The 24602-nt window shown below is 36.8% G+C and overlaps 1 pseudogene; it reads left to right on the top strand.

Moving 5' to 3' along the window:
• The first annotated feature begins 467 nt into the window (after positions 1 to 467).
• The window catches only part of LOC150058698 (proteasome subunit beta type-5 pseudogene), a 68550-nt pseudogene continuing 44415 nt past the window's right edge, over positions 468 to 24602 (top strand).

Raw genomic sequence — 24602 nt, 5'->3', positions numbered from 1 at the left:
TTCTTCCACTTATCTTTTGAATTCGAAGAGTTCCTTGGAAATTTCTTGCTTTTGTTTTGGAAATCAGTTCCTTGATTTTGGTCATATTTCGTGTCTCTTCAGGTGTCATTTCTTGGGATGGTGACATCTCTCTCGTCCTTTCGTTCTTGTTTCCCTTTGGGCTTTGTGTGGGACTTTGATTATTTATGTATGTCATAATTAGTCTTTGTGCTCTTCTAGGCATGGAGAACTCTTGTTGTAGTTCACTCTGTGGTTGGTAGGTGGCGGTCTTTACTTGGATTGGGACTGGTGGTTCTCAGTCAAATTGATTCCTCTGCTGACTAGGTGAGAGTTCGCAGTTTTTGCAGGTGTTTGGCCTGTTCTCAAAGGCTGTGTGCCACTGTACGACTAGGTCTCAACCCAACCAGTCGCCTCACAGTTGGCTTTTGTGGTGGGCCTGCATGCTTCAGTCTCAGTGGGCTAGGCGAATGGTTGTTTTTCCAGCGCTGCTTCCAGGGGCGCCCCCAGCCAAGGCTCTGGAGTTTGGGAGTTTCCAAGGACTCTCAGGTAGGTCAGCTGGTGTTCTCTCTGTTCCCAGGGGCGGGGCCCAGCCTAGGATGTGGCTCCAATGGCAGAGCTGCGCCTTTCTGGTTCTCAGAAGGCGAGCTCTGCTACTGGTCGGCCCTTCAGTTCCCTGCTGTGTTTCCACTGCTTTGGCCAGGATTCTGTGACTGTGGGGGGCCCCTCAGTGCTGTCTTGCTCAGGATTCCCAGCTGGAGGTTGCCAGGCTCAAGATTTGAGTGGGAGAGATACTGGTTCCTAGACTCCCACAGAGCCCACCCGCTGTTGTAAGACAAGATTTCAGCACCCCCCACTCTCCAGACCCAGTGGCCTGGGAGAGGAACCTGTTGGCCATGTGAGCTAGGAAACCCACGCTTCCTTTGGTGGGTTGCTGGGTTTTTGTGCCCGCCCGCCTGTCAGTCTCCAGTAAAAGGCATGGGAGAGGATCCTGTTGGGCGGGTGCTAGCAGGGACAGCTTCACCCCCTTTGGTGGTGTGCTGGGTTTTAGTGCCTGCCCTCCTTTCAGTCTCCAGTCCTCCAGTCAGAGGCCTGGGGGAGGAGGCTTTTGGGCGGGTGGGGGCTGGGACACCTCTGCCTCCCTTGGTGGGATGCTGGGTCTTAGCACCGCCCGCCTGTCAATCTCCAGTCAATGGCCTGAGGGAGGGGGCTGTTGAGGGAAGGGACAGGATTCTAAATTCCTTCCCCCCCTGCTCCTGCCAGTCTTTCTCGGGCGGAATGGAGGGGTCTGAGTTAAGTTCTATTGCTTGGCACCAGCTCTGCTTTCCCAATGGGTTTGGGGACCCGCTGGACTACTCACGCCTCTGCATTCGTCTGTGGGTGCTCCACGGTGTTGGGGAGTCTTTCACTCCCCTCGGGTCTCCTCCGCCGCCTGTGTTCCGCATCTGGGTTCCGCTGCTTCTGCGGCTCGCTTGCCGGGTCCTATCCTGGTTTCTGCAGCAGTCGGGGCTGCCCAGCCCGGTACCCCTGCTGCCACTTTTCAAGGCTTGGAGCCAGCGGCTAGGGATGTGGGGGGTGTCCTCGTGTTCCGAATTCTTTGAGAAAGTTGGATGTAAAATTTATCTGGATTTCTTTTCCAGTTTGAGTCCTTCTCTGTTGCTTCTTGAGTTTGTTGTTGTGGATTTCTTAAGGTAGTTGGCTCATGGGACTCCCTGGTTCTCTTTTTTTGTGGGAGAGATCTAGGCAGCGTCCCTATTGTCTCAGCGCCATCTTCTGCCTCTGTTTCATAACCTTTTAACTCAGGTTTGATGCTCTACTAATGTAGCCATACCTCTGCTTCGGGCTTTTTGTTAGGTAATTTGAAATAAGTGTCTCAAAAAACTTTCTTATCAAGTGTGACTTCAAATTATGATCCTCACATAAGCCTCCACAGTAGCTAGGATTAAAGGCATGACCCAATGACATATGACTTCCTTTGAACTTTTAATACTTTTGTCATTCAATAAAATACCATATGAATACAATAAATCTTGATCAATAGCACCCCCTTTCATTATTCTTCCTCATCCTGCCCAACCTCAATCCTTCCCTCCATTTTCTTAATCTTCTAGAATATGAATTTGGTTTTAGGGCTGCATCCTTCATTTTTCTCTGTTTGGCAGGGAATGACATTAATAAAATAGTTCATTTTTATAGTTCTCAAAAAAATTCCCTAGCCAGAATGGTAGCTAATGCCTGCAATCCTAACTACTCAGTAGGCTAAGTCCACTGAGGTTTTTTTTCATATATTTTTATTGTAATTAATAGAAGGGTTACATGATATTTGCCAGACAGAAGGTCTGACAAATACATTGATACATTGATACATTGATACCCTTCCACCTGTCTTGGTCCCCATTTCACTCCCCCCTACCCCCACCCCTCATCTTGTTTTTCCCCCTTCCCTATCCAATTTCAAATAACCAAATACAAATATATCTGATAAATCAGGCAACAAAGTGAGATATTGTACCAATATGAGATAACCAAGGGACAGCAAAAGAGATGAGAGATAACATAGTACCTTAAGGACAACAATCATTCACTATATGGCTTATGTTTCGATATCCTAGAGGTCCTTTCATTTAGCGTCATACTATATGGCCTTTTGTATCAAGGTTTTGCTCTATTGCAAATCTCTGCTAGGAGAGCCCAAGGTTTCTACAGATTATGACAAATGAGGGAAACCATTGAGCCTAAGTTCCTTTGAGTCTGGCTTACTTCACTTAATATGATTTTTTTCTAAGTCTTTCCATTTCCTAACAAATGGAGCGATGTCATTTCTGACACCAGCTATGGTAAATAGTGCTGCAATGAACATTGTTGTGCTGGTGGATTTAGTATGTCTTTGTTTCTGGATGATTGGATAAATGCCAAGTAGTGGAATTGCTGGGTCATAGGGGAGCTCTATGTTTAGTCTTTTGAGGAACTGCCATACTGCTTTCCATAGTGGTTGAACGAGTTTGCACTCCCACCAACAGTGTAGTAGTGATCCCTCCTGGCCACATCCCCTCCAGCACTGGTTATTAGTTTTCTTGATCCTGGCCATTCTAACTGGAAGTGAGGTGGAATCTTAGAGTTGTTTTGATTTGCATTTCTTTTATGGCCAGAAATGTGGAGCATTTCTTCATGTGTCTATATGCCATTTTTGTTTCTTCTTCAGAGAAGACTCTCTTTAAGTCTTTGGCCCATCTTTTAATGGGATGGTTGTTACTTTGGAGATTAGTTTTGGAGTGATTCAATTTTTTGAGCTGTTGATATATTTTAGATATGAGTCTTTGTCCGTTGTATGGTTGGTGAAGATTTCTCCCACTCTGTAGGCTTCCTAAATAATTTACTAGCTATGTCCTTTACCATACAAAAGCTCTGCAGTTTAATGCAGTCCCACTTCTCCAGCCTTTCTCTGATTTGTTGTGACTCTTGGTCCTTATTGAGAACTTTCGACCTGTGCTAAGGAGACCAGTGTATCTCCTATTCCTTCTTGTAAATTTTCAGTGTATTTGCTTTTACCTCGAGGTCTTTGATCCATTTGGAGCTAATTCTAGTGCAGGGTGACAAAGAAGGATCCAACTTTAGTTTTCTACAGGTGCTTAACCAGTTCTGCCAGCATCACTTGTTGAAGAGGCTATTTTTCTTCCATTCTATTTTTTTTTGGTTCTCTTGTCAAAGATTAAGTGGCCATAGGTCTGTGGGTTAATATCTGGGTCTTCAGTTCTATTCCATTGGTCTTCAGGCCTGTTCTTGTGCCAGTACCAAGCTGTTTTGATAATTATAGCCCTGTAATAGAGTCTAAAGTTTGGAATTGAAATTCCTCCTGAGCTGTTCTTTCTGCTAAGAAGTGTTTTTGCTATACAGGGTCTTTTATTATTCTGTATGAAATTTTGGATTGCCTCTTCTATTTCTTTAAAGAATGACATTGGGATATCGATGGGTATTGTGTTGAATTTGTAGATAGCCCTTGGCCAGATTGTCATTTCACAATATTGATTCTTCCCATCCAGGAGCATGGGCGGTTTTTCCATTTCCTCAGTTCTGCTTTAATTTCCTTTTTCCCGGGTTTTAAAGTTTTCATCAAAAAGTTCCTTTACATTCTTAATTAAGGTAATTCCTAGGTACTTTATTTTCTTTGAGGCTATTGCAAAAGGAGTTGCTTTCCTGATTGTTGCCTCATTCCTCTCACTGTTGGTGTAGAGAAAGGCAGTTCATTTTTGAGGGTTAATTTTATACCCTGCTACCCTTCCAAAGTTTTGAATCAGCTCAAGGAGCTTGGGAGTAGAGTCTACAGGATTCTTTAAATACAGGATCATGTCATCTGCAAAGAGGGAAAGTTTTACTTCCTCTTTCCCTATTTGGATCCCCTTTATGCTTACTTCTTGCCTTATTGAACTGGCTAGGAATTCTAACACTATGTTAAAGAGGAATGGAGAGAGTGAGCATCCTTGTTCCTGATTTTAGAGGGAATGGCTTTAGCTTTTCACCGGGTTTGTCATACACAGCCTTTATTATATTGAGGAATGTTCCATGGATTCCTAGTTTCCCCAGAGCTTTTAACATAAAGGGGTGTTAGATCTTTTCAAATGCCTTTTCTGCATCTATTGAGACAATCATGTGATTTTTGTCCCTGCTCCTGTTGATGTGTTGAATTATATTAATTGATTTGCGTATGTTAAACCAGCTTTGCCTCACTGTGATGAATCCTGTTTGATCATAATGTATAAATTTTTTGATGAGTTGTTGTAGACGGTTGGCCAGTATTTTGTTGAGAAGTTTTGCATCGATGTTCATCAAAGAAATAGGTCTATAGTTCTCTTTCTTTGATGAATCTCTGTCTGGTTTGGGGATGAGGGTTATAATGGCTTCATAGAATGAATTTGGTAAGGAACCTTCATTTTTAATTTTGTTAAAGAACTTGAGGAGTATTCGTGTGAACGCTGCTTTGAAGACTTTACAGAATTCAGCTGTGAATCCATCTGGCCCTGGTCTTTTCTTAGGTTGAAGTTCTCTTATTGCCATTTCTATTTCAGTGCTTGAAATAGGCCTGTTTAGTTGGGTTAGTTCTTCTTGGTTCAGTGTGGGTATGTTAAAATTGGCTAGGAATTCATCCATTTCTTCTAGATCCTCAAATTTGTTGGCATAAGGTTTGAGAAGTATTCCCTCATGTTACTCTGGATCTTGGTAATTTCTCTTGTGATATTACCATTTTCGTCTGCAATTTTGTTTATTTCGGGATGGTCTCTTCTTTTTTTGGTAAGATTTGCTAAGGGTTTGTCAAGTTCTTTAATTCTTTCAAAGAACCAACTCCTTGTTTTGTTGATTCTTTCTGTAGTTTTTTTTTGGATCCCAATTCATTTAATTCTGCTTTGATTTTAATAATTTGCATCCCTCTAGTGGAATTAGGGTTGGTGTGTTGCTCTTTTCCCAGGAGCTTAAGTGACATATTAAATTGTTGGTTCACAAGATCCTTGGGCGGCTTTGTTTATCCAGTCTGTGGTGGGTGCAGGGGATGGACTTCAGCAGTGCTGGGCTGGATTTCCAGCTAAGGGAGCTCTGGGAAATCCTTTGCCAGTTAAAGATGGCTCTGTCAGCAATACCTCTCAGGCTCCAATTGCTTTGACCATGTCCTTGCCAGCAGTCAAGATCGTGCTGCTCTCAGCTGGAGGGGGAAGAAGTCCCTCCCAATGCCGTTCCACAAGCAGAAGTGGAAACTTCTCCTCGGAGGTACTTACAAATTGCTGTATTCTCCAGTTCCGTGAAGCCAGCAAGTTCGCGCATGGCCGGGTGTTGGCTCTGGGCTCGCGCAGGCTCTGTGTGGCTCTGTCTGCAGCTGGTGGGTCTGTGCTGTGGAGACAGTGCTTTCTCTGCTCTAATTCAGAAGAGCCTTTGTCTCACAGCCCCCCCCCACTCCCCCCCCCCCCCCCCCCCCCCCCGGCAGAGCTCCAAGCTCACTTCTTGCGCCGGTATTCTGCCTTTTTTCCCTCTCTGCTTGAGTTCTCTGTGGTCCTAATGCTTACTTAGGATCAATTTCTGGTAGAGGACTGTCTCCTGCACTGCCAGTACATAAATCTTGGCAGGAGCTCAGTAAGTCTCACCCTGAGCTGCCGCCATCTTCTGCCGATCTACCTCCACTGAGATTTTTAACTCCAATAAACTACTCAGAAAAAGCTGAAAGTGATGCTGTGGCTCAAGTAGCAGAGCTCTATCCTTGAGCACAAAGGCTCAGGGACAGCACCCAGGCCCTGTGTTCAAGCCCTAGGACAGGAAATATAGACTCTATCCTTACTTTTGTAGAGTATTCTGATTATTGATTGATATGATTTAGAAAGAAATGTTCTAGACCCAAAATAGAAGTAAACCAAGTTTAGGACAATGATTCTGAACACAGTTCTGGATAACTTAGAGCCATTTCTCTGGTGACCTCTGTATGGTGCCTGTAGTGCTCTTAACTGGAATTTCCATGCTGGAAAGCACGTTTATCATTTGTCAGTAAAAGTATGTGTGAATACTTAACTTCATAAGAAGATGCAACTATACAGTAATCCCAGTACTCAGAAAATGGAAGAAGGAGAAGCCTGAGTTCAAGACCAGACTATTGAAGAAATGCTTCACTTTAAATTATATAATACAATCTCATATTGTTATAGTATCTCACTTTGTTATCTGATATATTGAATTTATTTGTATTTGGTTATTTGAAATTTGATAGGGAAGGGGGGAAAACCAAGACGGGGGGGTTGGGGAGGAGGGTAATGGGTACCAAGACATGTGAAAGGGTATCAGTGTATGTGAATTAATGCACCTTCTATCTGGCAAATATCATGTAACCCTTTTATTAATTACAATAAAAATATATTAAAATAATAAAAAATAAATATAAGTAAAAAAGAAAAAAATATATAATACATAAGTTACAAAAGCATTCCTGTTAGTAATACTTCACTTCTATTTCTTCAAGAGCTTGCCAAAATTTGTCATTTTACTTAATTTCCCAATTCACACTACTGGATTTTGATTTTAACTTTGATTTTCTCATTAATTATCAGAAGGTTATTGGCTATTTTTGGTCAGCTCTGGGGCTTGAACTTTGCCTGGTCACTGTCCTTGTAACAATCCTTTGGTAGGTATAAAGGTTTAATTTTATTTTATCATCAGGGTGATGTATAGAGGGGTTGCAGTTACAATCATGAGGTGGTGAGTGCATTACTTCTTGAACATTGTTATGAATGAGGTAATAGTATTCTTTCTGATGGTAACATAGTATTCCATTATGTATGTATACTACATCTTCTTGATGCATTTATCCCTGGAGGGGCATCTGAGTTGGTTCCATATCTTCGCTATGGTAAATAATGCTACAATGAATATGATTGTGCTGGTAGGTTTTGTATGGCCTTGTTTCTGGACATTTGGTTAAATGCCCAGAAGTGGAATTGCTGGGTCCTAGAGGAATTCTGTTTAGTCCTCTGAGGAATTGCCTTGCTTCTTTACAGCATGGTTGAACAAGTTTATTACTCCCACCAGCAATGAAGCAATATTCTGTAATATGTATATAAATAAAAATAATGTATTTTATTTATACTCAACTCTCAATACTTGCAAAGAAGAGGGAGAGGCTCTGATTTCAATCCCCACTACTGGCATCCTCTACAACAAAATTCAGGGAAAAAGACCCAGACTGAGTCAAAATCCAGAATGGTTTTAATTATTTTTGTTAGAAATAAAATTTACTTTGTATTTAAAGAAATAAGTTGGTAAACTAATAAATCCACAAGCACACATGAACAATAAATATAATATTGTCTACCATTTTCAGTGGAGACTTTGGGATTTAGATTTAAGACTATAGATAGTGCTTCCTGAAGACATGTTGACTTGTGTCCCTTTAGCATAGAAGATATTGTAAGGTATTGGGATCTTGCTAATATCATTTATTGTGCTAGAGAAAAAATCTTCAGAATGATGAAACATGACTTAACATCTCATCCTTACAGGCAATCAAATTTAAGATGCCAATTGTGAGTTTCAAGAAAATAAGGACTCATTATTACTCAAAAATCAGATTGGAAACAAAAGCCTACTAGGAACTACATTGCTATTTTTAACTTGATTCCATGAAACAATCTGTTGATACTTTTAGGATTTCAAAACTAAATTTAGGAGATTATTTTGCTTCTATTTCTTTTATTCTACTCTCACTGTGATCACCACCTAACAGTGCTAGGTATGGTATAATATATATGGGACATTGGTTTACGACAGCCATACATTATGCCATACAAATTGCTGTTCCTCTAACAAGTAATGTACCTTATTTCTGTTCTTCCATATTTTTTTGACTTGCTCTTCAAGGGACATATTAGAAATACCACTTCAAGACTAGTAGTCAGGAAGGAAGTAAATCAAACTCCAGTGATAATCAAAGCTCATTATTTCCCGTGAAAAGAAGGAATGTGGCCCTCTACACAAGGTTTCTGTAAAATTATGAGCAATTTTTCATGCATTTTCCTTCAAGTCTAATATGTACATTGTGGTTGTGTATTTAAAAAATCTTTCACCTAACTTAAAACATATCTTCTGAGAAATATATTTGCCTAAGAGAAAACCATGAACTACAGAAGATGCCTGTTGATTGCAATACACTTGATAACAGTTCTCTGCAGAATTTCTGCAAATTTCACCCACCTTTCAGCAAGAAGTACTTCAGAAACCTTGAGTAATCATTGTTCTTTTTTTCTGATAAATTAGATAAAGTTTAATCTCTGTGTGATCTATTGATGCAAGAGGAATCTCATAAGCTAGATGATTAAAAACTATGTACTCTGAATATTATTATAACATACTTTTATTCCAAGTAATTGAAGTTCTTTAATATATATTACTCATTTTCTAAAACTTTTATCTTTCAAAACCTAAGAGTGCAGGTTTGTACAACTGGCAGTGTATACAATGAGGAACTAATCTGATGACTGTGCTCCATTCATGAATGTGAGAATGAAAACTACAAAGAAAGCTACATGGTATAACCAGCACCCTACAATATCGATTTTATTAAATGAGTCCTAAACAAGTTTTTGATAAGGGCTGTGTCTTGGTTCTTTTTCAAATGTTGCTGCTTATTGGTGATCATACTTATAACTAGGAATTTTTATTTTTGGTATTTTGTATTAAAGAATTTATTAACATTGATTTAACATCATATTTCAAATAATATATTTAACAAACAAGTATTCAAGAAGGGAATCTCTATATACAATCACTGGCACTTAGACTTTAGATCGTAATTAAAATTAGGCTGATACTGTTTTGTTTTAGTATTTGCAAGTTGCAAGTAAAACCATTTCTTTTCTGAAAGTATGATCCACTTATTATTAAATTATGATACATTCATAGCCCCTACTTTTTCTTCTGGTATTCTTCAAATTAGTTTGTCCAAGTTATAGAAGTTAGGAAAGTTAGCATCTTAACATCTGTGTGGTTTTCAAATTACACCTCCATTTATCTCATCAAGTTTTTGCTAAATAATGGCTCAGGATTATGATCAGAATTCTCTTGGAGGCCCGATGCCAGAACTCACTAATTTACTTGTTTTCTGCATTACCGATAGATTTGATGCAGGGAACTCCCAGACTCATCTGATTTACAGCTTAGTGTGAAGCTAACATCTCAAAAAGGTAAGAGCAGACAGGGAAGTGGCTCTGGAGATTAAACACACCAATGTGAGAGCAGTTTTGTATGCAGAGTTATTGCTTTGGATATTCTTCATTTCAAGCAAAAGCAAAGTGATGATATAATTCTTTACATGCCAGGTCTTCATCCCCCAAAGATATCAGTTCAATATTTTATTGTAATCAACACCGCAGGCTGACTACATGACTGGAAAAATAAAATTTGCTCAGTTATGTAATTAATACTAAATAAATAAATGAAAAACCAAAGCTAAAAGGAATCAAAGTACAATCCATAAGTACATACATCTCTAAAAGGTACATATTTAAACATCTAAAATTTGTATAATTTAAAGCATAAGTTTTAATTAATATATTTACATCATATAAAGCCTTAAAAGATAGGACACCTCCTGTTTGGAAACATGCTCAGTATGGTCTGCTGAATTTGTATAAATTCTGCAGATGTTTCAGAGATATTTGACTAAAGTAGTTTCAATTGTGTTTGCCACGCAGAAAAAGGTATTGGGGGATATTCTTATCACTATTATTTTTGTGTGTTAATTAAAAAATTATTCTATATTTTATCTCCTCTTGGTGTAGTATTTAATTAGTTGTGCATGCGTGAGTGTGCATGCATGTGTGTGTGTGTGTGTGTGTGTGTGTGTGTTTTGATACTTGGCCTTGAATCCAGAGCCTCAGTACTGTCCCTTAGATTTTTCACTCAAGATTGGTTCTCTATCTCTTTAGTAACATTTCTGTTTCTGTCTTTCTGGTGATTAATTTGAAATAATTTAGTGAGTAAACTATAATCCTCATATATCAGCCTCCTGATAGCTAGATTCCAGGCATAAGCCACCAGCATCCAGGCATTTGTAGAACATTTTTATAGCACATTTCCCCCAATAATTCAGTAATTAATTATACATACTTGGTTTACACTGTTGTGTAAAACAGGGGCCGGAGTTTGGCCTAGTGGTTAAAGTGCTTGCCTAGCATGCATGAAGACCCGGGTTTGATTCCTCGGTACCACATACATAGAAAAAAAGCCGAAAGTGGTGCTGAGGCTCAAGTGGTAGAGCTCTAGCCTTGAGAAAGTCCAAGGACAGTGCTCAGGCCCTGAGCTCAAGCCTAGGACTGGCAAAAAAAACAAGGATATTTAAAAATAATATATATATTATATATGTGTAATATTATATATGTATATATGTATATATATATCGAAAGTGACTTACTGAAACCTCAATGATGAAGTATTTCAGTCACACTAAGAAAACTTTGTCCCTGTCTACTGTATGTAGTTGCTATCACAGTTACTACCAATGTCAGCACAAAAGAACAGTGAGATGACAATATGTCACGTATAGCACCACCACTTAGTATGATACCCATGACTTCACTGCTGTTTTAGATTTTTTTTGCTTGAACTGAAGGCCTTGAATAATGTCCCTGTGCTTTTGTGTTCAAGTGTAACACTACTGCTTGAGCCAAAGCTTTGCTTCCTTTAAAAAAAATTGAAAACTATTTTTAGCATGATATTCTAAGGGAAAAATATCCCATTTCCTTATTTTTTAACATTTGATTATTCACATCATTCAAATTTTTAGATCATTGTAAATAATGCCATAGATATATTAATATTAATTTTCTAATATTAAACTTAATTTCAGAAAAAAAACACTTCAGAATAAGTTGACATTTCTTGGGAAAATACTAGCAATCATTTACATTTTGTCACATGCTTGAGAAAGGAAAACAGAGCCTAAATCCATAGTCAGTGCCTTTGCTGATTTCCTGTGATGTGAACAGCAGAATCAAATTATCTTATGTACATGCAAACATTCAGTTTCTCTTTCAATTATACAAATTAAATTAAGATTTCTTTCTTTAAAAAATAAGCTCACCTCACAATACTATTTTATGTTGTTTGTGTATTTATTTATTTTTCTCTGAGTTTGCATACAGGGCATGATATTTTCTAAGCAGAAGCTCTACCACAACCCAATGCTCAGCCACAAACTGAGCCCAGTTGTTTTAGCAGCTCTCATAGCAAATGTCCATCAAACATTATCCTCTTCCTGTCTCAGTTGGCTTCTCACATCATCCTACCCCTCTCTCATTCCATCCCATAACATTATCTTCTGTCTCTCAGTTCTAGTAACAGAAACCTCAGGATCAGCTCAAATCCTTATCAGTTGACCTGAGCATGTGGAGGCATGCCTATTGTCAGTCTGTAGGAATTCATCATTAAATTAGCAGAATGATGTGTTTCTGAAACGTCTGATCTGTAATATGGTAGTCACAACACCTCAGTACAAGTAGGAGGCTTGCCTGTTCATTTGGTTTGTTATCTAGAAGCTTGAAATTCTGTAGTCAAAACAATCAGGCTGCTTCAATAACTGTGAGTTTAATTTAAAGTTTAAAAAGTGGGTACACAATTTCCTTTACTGTTGCCATTAGCACATAACAGGAGCAGAATTGACAACATATTGCTCAGAGTTGAGGCTGAAATGTAAAAAATCCCATGCATTTTTCTCTCTAAAGTATATGCTTTACTGGTCAATAAGAATATCTGAGACACTACAACAATCTCGATCTCATGATTCCATATCATTGTGAGTGCATGTAATTATAGACTAATACCCAGGCTCAAGTACAAGCACTAAGGGAATTTTTATTAGGTGAGAGGAAACTTTTATTTATTTTTTATTTTTTGCTATGGGCCTCTTGGATATTTGAAAGCCATACCAAATTTTCAACCCATGCAGATAGGCCTCAAGAAGTTAATGTAAATAATCATATGTGACTATTCCTTATAGCTAACAGTTTTCTGTGTTTTTTATAGCCTGCAGGCTGGTCATTTCACAACACCTTTTGTATCTCACCACATTCCTAAGAAGATGTATTGAGTCATGTCTGATATATTTTTAATAATTTATTATTTTACAAAATAAATGTTAACCATAATTAGTTTATAGATGCTATTTGAGTTTCCAGAACTTTTGGAAAAGAATTAGAAGGGAGATCTAATCAGTTGAGATCAATAAAGATATATAATATGAGATTTCTACATGAAGAGATATAGATTCATAGTAGACACAAATGAAATAATTTAATTATAAAGAAGCAACTATATTTTAGCAGATGTTTACAACAAATGAAGCCTGATCCAAAGGTCCTGGAATATCAAAGAATAATGGAAAGTCATAGTATTTAAGGTTTTATTATGGCCAGCTGGTAGATAAAAGAGGATTTGATGTTTAACTCTTTAATATACTTAAGTATAATGATCATGTGAAATAACACAGAATTGATAATATTGATTATGACTTATAGTGTAAAATATTAAAGGAGTTCTGAAATGAATATTTGAACTTAGTAATGCTTCATAAAATCTAGACATAATAAAGTTATAAAGTTACATAATTAGAATCATTTCTGTGAAACAAATGCATACTGTTGCTTAGTCACCATTTTCTAAATGTAAGTGCTAATAGCTAGTAGATAATTCACAGTTTGAGTTTTTATCACATATATTATTATTATGATTTTATATAAGAGAATTGCTGAATCTCAGAAAAGCTTAACCATTTTAGAAGAACATATGGAAAGAAAGGCTAGCTGAGATTTTAAATCAGCACTAATTCCGTGTAAAATGGAAAGAACCCTATCATACATGAAGAGACTCCTTGTTGGGCAATGAGCAAGGGAAGACTTTTTTTTTAAATCTTTAAATTAGTTTAATTTGGGTTTCCTTATTATCCATTTCCAATTTCCTGAAATGGTAAAATATGCCATCTTTGTAACTTATTTTGTCATCCTACGATAACAATCACTCAATGATCATTGATAACTAGACTTCATGGATTCAAGCTGTAGAACTGCAATGTGAGTACTCAGACCATTTCAATTTCCTCATCAGAGAGTGGTAAGTTAAGACACCTATAGCAGCAGATTCTGTAATGCAAGGTATGGAAGGCAATTGATATTCCTTCAATGCATATAATTAATATTTCTTTTTATTGTAATATATAGAGGGGTTACATTTATATTCATCAGATAGAAAGAAAAAAGGTGCATTATTTCTCACACATTGATATCCCTTCTCATGTTTTCGTCCCCAATTTCCTCTCCTCACCCCCTCCCAATAATATTTTTCCCTCCTTCCCTTTCCTATTTCAAACAAACAAATGAATTTATATACAATATGCCAGGTAACAAAGCCAGATACAGTAACAATATGAGATTAACCGAAGGGCAACAAAAGAGAAGAAAAATAACAAAGTCCATTAAGAACAACAATCACTCAAGATAAAGCTGTTTCCATATCCTGGAGATCTTTTCACTTAGCCTCATCCTATATGGCCTTATGTATTTAGGTTTTGAGCTATTGTAATCATCTGCTAGGAGAGTCCAAGGTTTATACTAATTATTACAAATGAGGGAAACCATAGAGCCTATGTTCCTTTGGGTCTATGTTGACTTAATATGATTTTTTCCAAGTGTTTCCATTTCCCTACAAATGGGGCAGTGTCATTCTTTCTGATAGCAGCATAGAATTCCATTGTGTATAAATACCACATCTCCTTGAGTTAAGACACCTATAGCAACAGATTCTGTAATACAAGTCATTTGACATATGGAAGACAATTAATATTCCTTAATTCATGTAATTAATATTTCTGTTACACCTTCAGCATATTCCATGATACATTAGCTTTAATAATTATAGTATAATCGGTAGTACAAAAATTGCATATTAATAATATTTATAATATTAGCAATCATAATCTATTTGGCTATAGTAACTATATAATATTCATTCTTGAGTCTCCTGTTTCAAATAATGTGCCTAGTACTTTGTCACTTTTTGCTAATATACTTTCAATTTGCACTAGAACACAAAAAAATTCTTGAGAGAAGCTAATTTTAGTCATTTATTCTATTATATAAAATTATATCTACTGTGTGTTCAAAACATCCATTTGATTAATTTTCATTAATAATTTATATTTGTAGATATATCCTTTACCTCTTTTGAATTGTATAATAATAATTGACAAAAATAATCAACAACTCAATTTCAAAACTGTATGCAATAGAAGAAATAATTTCTTAAGAGTAAAAATGTTGACATGTATTTTTTTCCTTCTAACTCATGCAGGTTTTTTTTAGATGTTTTACTGTTGTTTTCATCTGACATGTACTTCAAGTACTCCAGCTAACTTTTATTGAGGGATGGTTGATCCATTAAGAAATGAGGCTCAGTTGGGGGAATTTAGGTCATCTGGGCTCTGCTCTCATAAGAATATTTGTTTATATCCAATTTTGTGTGATACAGTATCATTTTGTAATATTTCCTCAGCAGTATATAATAATTTTGTCTGGAAGCATAATTTTGACATATGGAATATGGAATCTTGACATAAGAATTTTATATAGTTTATATATAATATTTGGGATGTGGGTTTGAGACTTTTACTCAGGGCCTTGGAATTGTCCTTGAGCTTTTTTGCTTAAGTCTAGCACGCTAATACTACAGGCTCAGCTCCAATTCCATATTAGGGAGTGCTTAATTTGAAATAAAAGTCGCATAGACTTTCCAGCCCAGAATGACTTTGAATCAGCTCAACGATCAAATCTTGGCTTCCTGAATATCTAGAATTATAGGCACAAGGCACCTTCATTCACCTAGCTTTTATGTAATTTTTATTTTTATTTTCTTTGGTTTGTCATGGGGCTTGAACTCTGAGCCTGGACATGGTCCCTGAGCTCTTCAGCTCAAGGCTATCACCCTACCCGTTGAGCCATAGCACCATTTATGGTTTTTCAGTGGTTAATTGGAGATAAGAATCTTATGGTCTTTAGTGCCTGGGCTGAGCAGATCTCAGCTTCATGAGTAGCTAGAACTACAGGCATGAACCACCATGCCCAGCTTTTGTAATTTTTATATGCACTTTTACATGTAATTTTAACATGTGAAATTCTAATTAAGCCAAATATATATACAACTAATCATTCATGTCTCTCAAAATGAATGACAATATGGATATGTTTCCCAATTTGCACATTGAAAAATGTGAGGGTTGTCTGGCTGACAGTTATCTTCAGGCACAAATTTTACTCAGTTTTGGAAATGTTATCATGTAAGAGGTTAACATTTAAAATAATTTGATAAGATTCATCTATTATCAGAACAAATTAAAAAGAGAAAATGTGTATGTGTATTTGGACAAGCAATGGCATGAACAAAATTTAGATTACTTCTTGCTTTTGTAAATAAAATTTTCCACATCTATTCACCATTTGTTGCTAATAATAGAGCAGTATTGGATTGCTACAATAGAGACTTTTTAGCCTAAAAATATTAGAAGACTTTCTATCTCTATTTTAACTGTAAAGATTTACCGGCTCGTGATGTAAATAAATGTGGTTTTAAAAAAGCTTTTTTTCCAAGTTTAATGACTCTTCATAAATTTCAGAAAAATAGGTATCAAAAAGAATTGTGCTGAGCTGAAAAACAGTATTGATGAAAAACCACAGTTGCCAGCTTACTTAGCGATGAAAATCAAAGGTTTCCTCTTAAAATCTGTGAGAAGTCTACTTCCCCTTCAGCATGAATAACAGAGGCCCTAGCCAGTGTAAGAAAGAGCAAGAAAATCAATAAATTAAAAGTTGGAACAACAGAAGTCCAGCTGCCTTTACACTCAGGAAAATGATCACGAGTATAAAAACTACTAAGAAAACTATGAAATGGCTATGAAGAGGAAAAAATGAATTTGTGAGAACACAGGATACCAAGTCAATATAAAAAAATCAATTTTTTTCTCAGGAGTCAGCAAAAGTGTTAGGATAAGGGATTTGAAAACACCTCTCCACAAAAGCAAAATAAGGATTAGCAAGAAATGAGTAACATCAACATTTTACACTCTAGGAATGCAGCCAATTTTGTTATACAAGAAAAACAGGCAAATCTCGAATAGAATAAGGTGTATTTTGCTGCTTCATCACTTGGTTGATTTCTACACCTTTTTCATAAGCTTACCTTCTAGTGGGCAAAGCCAGGCTATTCTAACCAATCCAGGGCAAAGTTACCAGCCTAGAAGTGATCTGCATGGACCAAATCTGAATGACACTTCTTCCAAGCCTCATTCTTAGATAACTGTCATTATGTTATTATGTTTTCCTGGAAGACCCCATTCTCAAGACTGGCTTTATTATACCTGATAGGAACTCACTGAAAAAAATTCTTCTATTTATTTTTTTTGTGTTACTTTTTGAGGGTTCTTACGTGAAAAGGAATCACAATAATCATATCTAACACAATAATATCAAGGATATTTTTCATAATATTATTTGGAATAGGGAAAATACAAAACTAATGACTAACATTAGAAAACTAGTTCTGTAACATGATATATGAATATTCTGTAAGGTGGAATATTCTCAAAACATAATAAAATGTGACAACTTTTCAAATAAACTGAGAAATAAAGGAACAAAGCCAGGTTTGGTAGTGCATGCCTATAATCATAGGTCAGAAGGTGGAGGTGGGAAGATAGGGAGTTGGAGTCCAATCTGGGCTACCTAGAAAGTAGCCCGGCTAGGACTATGAAACTCTACCTTCATAGTATCAGGAAAATAAACAAATAACCAAAAGCAAAACATAAAAAATGCACAGCAAGATTTACATAATACCCTTGCTCAATTAAGAAATGTATGCTCATATTATATGAATAAACATCAAAATGTCCACTAGAGCAATCATGGGAAAAGTAAATGGGGTAAGGATTTGCAGAAAGTGCATTCAACATTATAATACTTAATGTTTTGAAGACTACACTATGTATTTGTGTGTGTGTGTGTGTGTGTGTGTGTGTGTGTGTGTGTGTGTGTGTTTGCATGTGCTTGCAAGGCTCTGGGCCTGGGTGCTCTCTCTTATCTTTTATTTTTTTTCCTCAGGGCTAGTGCTCTACCATTCGAGCCACAGCTCTACTTCCAGTTGACTTCCAGATTTTGGTGGCTAACTGGAGGTAGGAGTCTCACAGGCTTCCCTACCTGGGCTAGCTTTGAGTTTATTCAATGTTTTTTATAGCTGTATTCAACACAAGATCATATTAACTGAGTATAAAATTTAAGTATTTACTAAAGTTTACTGAAACAGGTCTTACATATGCATCTTGTACGCACAGCTTAAGCGACTACATTACAGTGGATAAGCATGCCATGTCATGGGGACTTAGATTACAGAGAAAGGACCCAAATTTGAATTTCTCTTATTGGAAAGCACGTGAAAGGAAAACTCATGTGAATATGTGAGGTCTCCACAAAGACACAAGTAACAATCATTTCTCATTCCCAAACCATCCATACATGCCTACATACTGAAATAAATGTGTCAAACTTATATTGACATGTCCTCACTGTCCTAACACAGACTCTCTGTATTTGTTGAATTCTTAAGCTTCAGGAGGATTAGACTTGGGGCAACCAAAGTTATCTGATGGTTTAAAAAATAAACTTGATTTCAGAATGTATAGCTTTCTCTTATTGTATACAAAAGGCTCGTGTTTCCAAGATTTTATATGCCAGGGATTCAAGTAAATATACGAAATCATTTTTTAAAATTTCTTCTGATGGCCTGCTGTTTCATTCTTCTTTTTATTGTCAGGATAATTTATAGAGACATTCGGCAGATAGTAGGTGAATTACTTCTCACACATTGATACCTCTTCTTATGTTTTTTCCCCATTTTCCTCTCCCCAATCCCCAATCATTTTGTTTTCCCTCCTTCTCTTTCCTATTTCAAATAAACAAATAAACATATATACAATATACCAGGTAACAAAGTCAGATACAGTAACAATATGAGATTAACAATAAGGGCAACAAAAGAAGAAAAATAATATAGTACATTAAGAACAACAATCACACAAGATAAAGCTCTTGCTTCCATAACCTAGAGTTCATTTCATTTAATCTTATCCTATATGACCTTATGTAGCTAGGTTTTGAGCTATTGTAATCCTCTGCTAGAAGAGTCCTAGATGTATACTAATTATTACAAATGAGGGAAAACCATTGTGCCAATGTTCCTTTGGGTCTGGCGTACTTCACTTAATATGATTTTTTTCCAAGTCTTTCCATTTCCTACAAATAGGGCAATGTCATGGGGACTTCTTTCTGATGGCAGCATAGAATTCCACTGTATATAAATAACACATCTTCTTGACCTGTCATCTACAGAGTCGCATATGGGTTGGTTCAAAATCTTTGCTATGGTAAATTGTGCTGCAATGAACATCGTTGTGATAGTAGCTTTAGTATGTCCTTGTTTCTGGACAATTGGGTAAATGCCAAGTAGTGGAATTTCTAGGTCATATGGGAGCTCTATGTTTAGTCTTTTGAGGAATCGCCATACTGATCTCCATAGTGGTTGAACAAGTTTACACTCCCACCAACAGTGTAGTTCTGCTGTTTCATTCTTGCTACTTCTCAACTACTCTCTCATGAAGGATTTGTTTTAGGAACTTTCTTATCTCACTAAATCTCAGAACAAGCTGGCAGGTCCATTATTTTTATAACAAGTACTTAGAAACTGCTTTTCCTGAAAAGCCACTGACTCATACTTGGTCTAAATGTTAGCTAAAAGCAGAATAAAATCTTGACATTCCTGCTACTATTTTATATCTGTCTACCTAACTCTGAGTCTCTCTTCCTTGTAATAACATTAGGTTTTATGAATGACAGGATTAATTGATAGCATCTTTATAATCAAAACTATCTACTTGGAAAGAAACAGCAGAATCTTACAGGCCAGACCACCTCCAAGCAACACTAACATTCCAGTGAAACCAAAGGCCCATCTGACCAATCTTGAGATAATGACAGAAATCTGAGCTTTGGACACCAGACCTAAAGTTGAGGAGTTTCATATCAGATCCCACCACTCATCTTTTTTTTTTTTTATCAAATCAATAGACATGGCAAAGGGCATGAAAGGAAATTTTTTATATAGCAGCCATAAAGAAACCATATCTTCAGGATACTGATGCTGGCCTTGGTTTAAATAGGAAGAACTGAGGGCATAAAATGAGAAAGATATGCATAATTAAAACAGTCTCAAGTCACAGATATGGCCTGGCTTACTTTTATCACAGCTTTGTCTCTGCAGAAGTTCTGGAAAAAAATATCATTTTATCACTGGAAAAGGATAAGTCAAGTTGCCTAGAAGGTGGTCTTCTATGTTTTGGGTTGCTTAAGATGAAAACATGGCATTGCATGTTTGAGACACATGTGTCCTTTGTTATAAGATGCTCATCAGTTAATCTTACGGTTATATACACATAATTATTGAGCTCTTATGACCCTCTGCTAGGAAAATCCTAGACATATACTAATTATTACAAAGTAGGGAAACCATGGAGCCTTTGCTTCTTTGGTTCTGGGCTTACCTCACTTAATATGATTTTTTTAGACTCTCCATTTTCTTATAATTGTAGCTATGTCAGTCTTTTTGATGGCAGCATAAAATTTAATTGTGTATATACACCACATTTTCTTGATTCATTCATCTACTGAGGGGTATCTGGGTTGGTTCCATATCTCAGATATGATAATTTTGTTTGCTCAAGGCTAGTGCCTTATCAATTGAGCCACAACTCCACTTTCAGCATTTTTCTTGCCTCGTTAGAGAAAAGAATCACATGGAATTTCCTGCCTGGATTAGCTTTGAACCTTGATCCTCAGATCTTGGCCTCCAGAGTAGTAAGGATTACAGGCATAAGATAACAGCACTGGCTTTGAATGTATTTTTTAAAGTGGAACAAAAGGTTTTTTTCCCCTCTGAAGGTACACTGAAATGAACTTTCACATTAATACAAGACAAGTATCTAAATTTGTTTACATGTACACAGGAAAGTTATTGTTTGGATGGGAAAGAGTAGGTCTTACAGAAATGATGAGTATCCCTGAAGGACTGGATGGAGCCAAAGAAAAGAGCAGAAGCTAGATATGAAGTGTTTGAGGGATCTTGGAAGTTGGTAAGGATATGAGTTATGAGAAAGGTAAGAGAATGAAGGGCAGAAAGAAATTTCTTAGGTAATCATTTCAGCTTTTCTCGGAAGTAAGTCTATTCCCATGGCAACATTGCCACAGTTCATCTTTCCTGGTACTTCGACAAAATTTCTCTAGAGGAATTTTAAGGCATGCCTTCCTTTTGAACGAAAATTTCTTCAGTAAGATAAGGGAATTGCTGAAACTCTTCCTGTACAAAATAAGATTGTAGAAACCTTTAGAAACCTTTAGCTGCAGGCAGCTTCTAAAGCCTCTGATACAAATCATATGCTTGACATAATTCTGAGCGTATAGCAAGTCCTCAAGAAGTGGTGGCTATTATTCCCCTTCCTTCATTCCTCTTTCCTTTCTTCCTTCTTTCAGCTCTTTCTTTCTGTTTCCTTTTCTATCTTTCCTCATTCTTCCTTTTCTTATTATATAGTATGTGAGTACCAGCTAAATATCCTCGTGTCCTTCCTTTTTTGCTAATATACATGAGTGCTAAAGGTACATATGTAGGGATTTAAACAAACATTCTTCTACTACGATAGGGGGTGTGTTATAAAAATATAATGTATTAATATGCCAAAAGGATTTTTATATTCTTTTTCTAATTAGCAAAGCAATGTTTATTAGTTTCAATGTTGACTTAAAAAATAATTGTGGAAGGGGGTCGGAAGATTGCACTGAGACAATAGGGACTCATCCTAGCTCTCTCCCAAAAAAAGAATCAGGGGATCCCAATCACACTCCAAAATAGATCATATAATAGTTCATACAGAAAAGTTAAGCAGAGGACTGATATAATCCCATGCATTCTATTTGACCATAGAGGAGTCAGACTAGTTCTGAACAATGCAGTAAAAGTCAAAAATCATTCAAGCACTTGGAAACTGAACAACACACTCCTGAATAACTCCTGGGTTACAGATCAGATCAGAGAAGAAATTCAAAACTTCCTTGAATGTAATGACAATCAAGAGACATCACAAAGCATGAATGGGACACAGCAAAGGCAGATCTAATGGGCAAATTTATTGCACTAGGAGCACATATTTAAAAGACAGAAGAACAGCATGTAAATAACCTAAAAAAGAAATTGAAACACCTAGAGGAGCAAGAAAAAGTTAATTCTAAAACAACTATAAATAAACAACAAAAATAAAATCAGAAATATCAGAGATTGAAGCAAGATTTACTATACACAAAATTGATAAATCAAAAATTTAGTTCTTAAGGGGAGGAAGATGGCGCTGATACAATAGGGACGCTGCCTAGCTCTCTCATAAAAAGACAGAACCAGGGAGTCCCACGAATCAATTACCTTAAGAAATCCACAACAACAAACTCAGGAAGCAACGGAAAAGGACCCAAACTGGAAAAGAAACCCAGATAAAGCTCACATCCAACTTTCTCAAAGAATTCGGAACGCGAGGACCCCTCTCCCACCGCGCCGGCTCCCAGCCAAGAAAAGCAGAGAAGACATTTGACAAAATACAACATCCATTCATGTTGAAAGCACTAGAAAAAATAGGAATAAGAGGTACATTCCTCAAAATAGTGAAAGCCATATATGAAAAACCTACAGCCAGTATTATATTAAATGGTGAAAGACTGGAACCATTCAACTTAAAATCAGGAACTAGACAGGGATGCCCACTCTCTCCACTTCTCTTCAATATAGTGCTGGAACCCTTAGCCAGAGCAATAAGACAAGAAAAGGACATCAAAGGGATCCACATAGGGAAAGAAGAAATTAAACTATCCTTATTTACAGACGACATGATCCTCTACTTGAGTGACTCAACAAACTCCACTCCCAAACTACTAGACTTAATAAACTACTTTAGCAAAGGGGCAGGATACAAAATCAACCTTCAGAAGTCAGTAGCCTTCTTGTACACCAACAATACACAAACACAAGGCCAAATCAAGAAAATGATCCCATTCGCAATAGCCCCCCAAAAAATAAAATACTTAGGAATATACTTAACCAAAGAAGTAAAGGAATTATTCAATGAAAATTATAAAAGCCTAATGAAAGAAATTAAAGAGGACACTAGGAAATGGAAAGACATCCCATGCTCATGGGTAGGGAGAATCAACATAGTGAAAATGGCTATACTGCCAAAACTGATATACAAATTCAATGCAATCCCCATCAAAATCCCAAAGACATTCTTTACGGAAATTGAAGATATAATCCAAAGATTCATATGGATCAAGAAAAGACCTAGAATAGCCAAAACAATTCTAGGCAAAAAGAGCAATGCTGGTGGTATTACACTACCAGACTTCAAACTCTACTATAGAGCCATAGTAACAAAAACTGCTTGGTACTGGCACAAAAATGACCAGAAGATCAGTGGAACAGAATAGAAGACCCAGAAATAGAACCATATACCTATAGGCAACTTGTATTTAACAAAGGAGCCAAAGATATACAATGGAACAAACACAGTCTATTCAATTATTGGTGCTGGCAAAACTGGGCAGCCACATGCAGAAAACTAAAAATTGACCCTAGCCTTTTACCATGCACAAACATTAACTCAAAGTGGATCAAAGACCTCAACGTCAGACCGGAAACCGTGAAATTGCTACATGATAATGTAGGAGAGACACTGGAACTCATAGGCACAGGAAACAGATTCCTGAACAGAATCCCAGGGTCACAACAGATCGGAGAGAGACTCGATAAATGGGACTACCTAAAAATAAAAAAGTTTCTGTACAGATAAAAGCATAGTTGCAAAAGTAGAGAGACAGCCAACCAACTGGGAAAAGATATTCACCAACAATACATATGATAAATGCTTAATATCCAGTATCTACAGGGAACTCAAGAAACTAATCCCCCGAAAACCTAATAAACCATTCACTAAATGGGCAAGGGAACTAAAGAGAGACCTATCAGAAGAAGAGATTAAAATGGCAGAAAAACATATGAGAAAATGTTCATCATCCATGGTCCTAAAGGAAATGCAAATAAAAACAACCCTAAGATACCACCTTACACCAACAAGAATTGCCAAGATTTTGAACTCAGACAATGACAGTTGCTGGTGCGGTTGTGGGAAAAAAGGAACCCAACTGCACTCATGGTGGGATTGTAAACTAGTTCAGCCACTCTGGAAAGCAGTGTGGAAGTGTCTTGAAGAAGTGAAAATTGACCTTCCCTACGATCCCTGCATACCACTTCTGGGCATCTACCCTGAACATCATAACCTGCTCAGCCATGTTCATCTCTGCACTATTTACAATAGCCAGATGATGGAAACAATCCTAATGCCCTACTGCAGTTGAATGGATACAGAAAATGTGATATATATATATATATATATAATTCTACATAGCCAATAGTCAAGATAAAATAATGGCATTGGCAAGGAAGTGGATGAATCTAGAGTGAATCATGTTGAGTGAGACAAGTCAAGACCAAAGGAACAAATGGCACATGGTATCCTTAATATGTGGCTATTAGATCCAAACAGTACAAGAATGAGGACTCAATTTTTGCATACCCAATGCTATGGGCATGGTATTGGAAATATAAACACAACTACATAGACGTGAATACCTATGACTCTATAGACATATTGTTTTATTACATAAATTAATATGTATCTATGATATGCAAACCAATAGCCTAGTTTTGATTATGTTCTATAAACTAAGTGCCAGTGATTGTATATAGAGATTCCCTTCTTGAACACTCACTTGTTAAATATGTCATTTGAAATATGGTGTAAAAATCAGTGTTAATAAATTCTTTAATAAAAATAATTTTGCTAGTTATTCTAGGAAAGTTGCCTGTGGATAAAATCTCATTCTTTCTTTTTTTTCTTT

The sequence above is a fragment of the Megascapheus bottae genome, chromosome 9 (genome assembly GCF_031878675.1).
Source record: "Megascapheus bottae isolate mThoBot1 chromosome 9, mThoBot2.hap1, whole genome shotgun sequence".
Classification (NCBI taxonomy): Eukaryota; Metazoa; Chordata; class Mammalia; order Rodentia; family Geomyidae; genus Megascapheus; species Megascapheus bottae.
The sequence above is the reverse complement of the archived record's forward strand: the minus strand, read 5'-3'. Positions and strand labels throughout refer to the sequence as shown.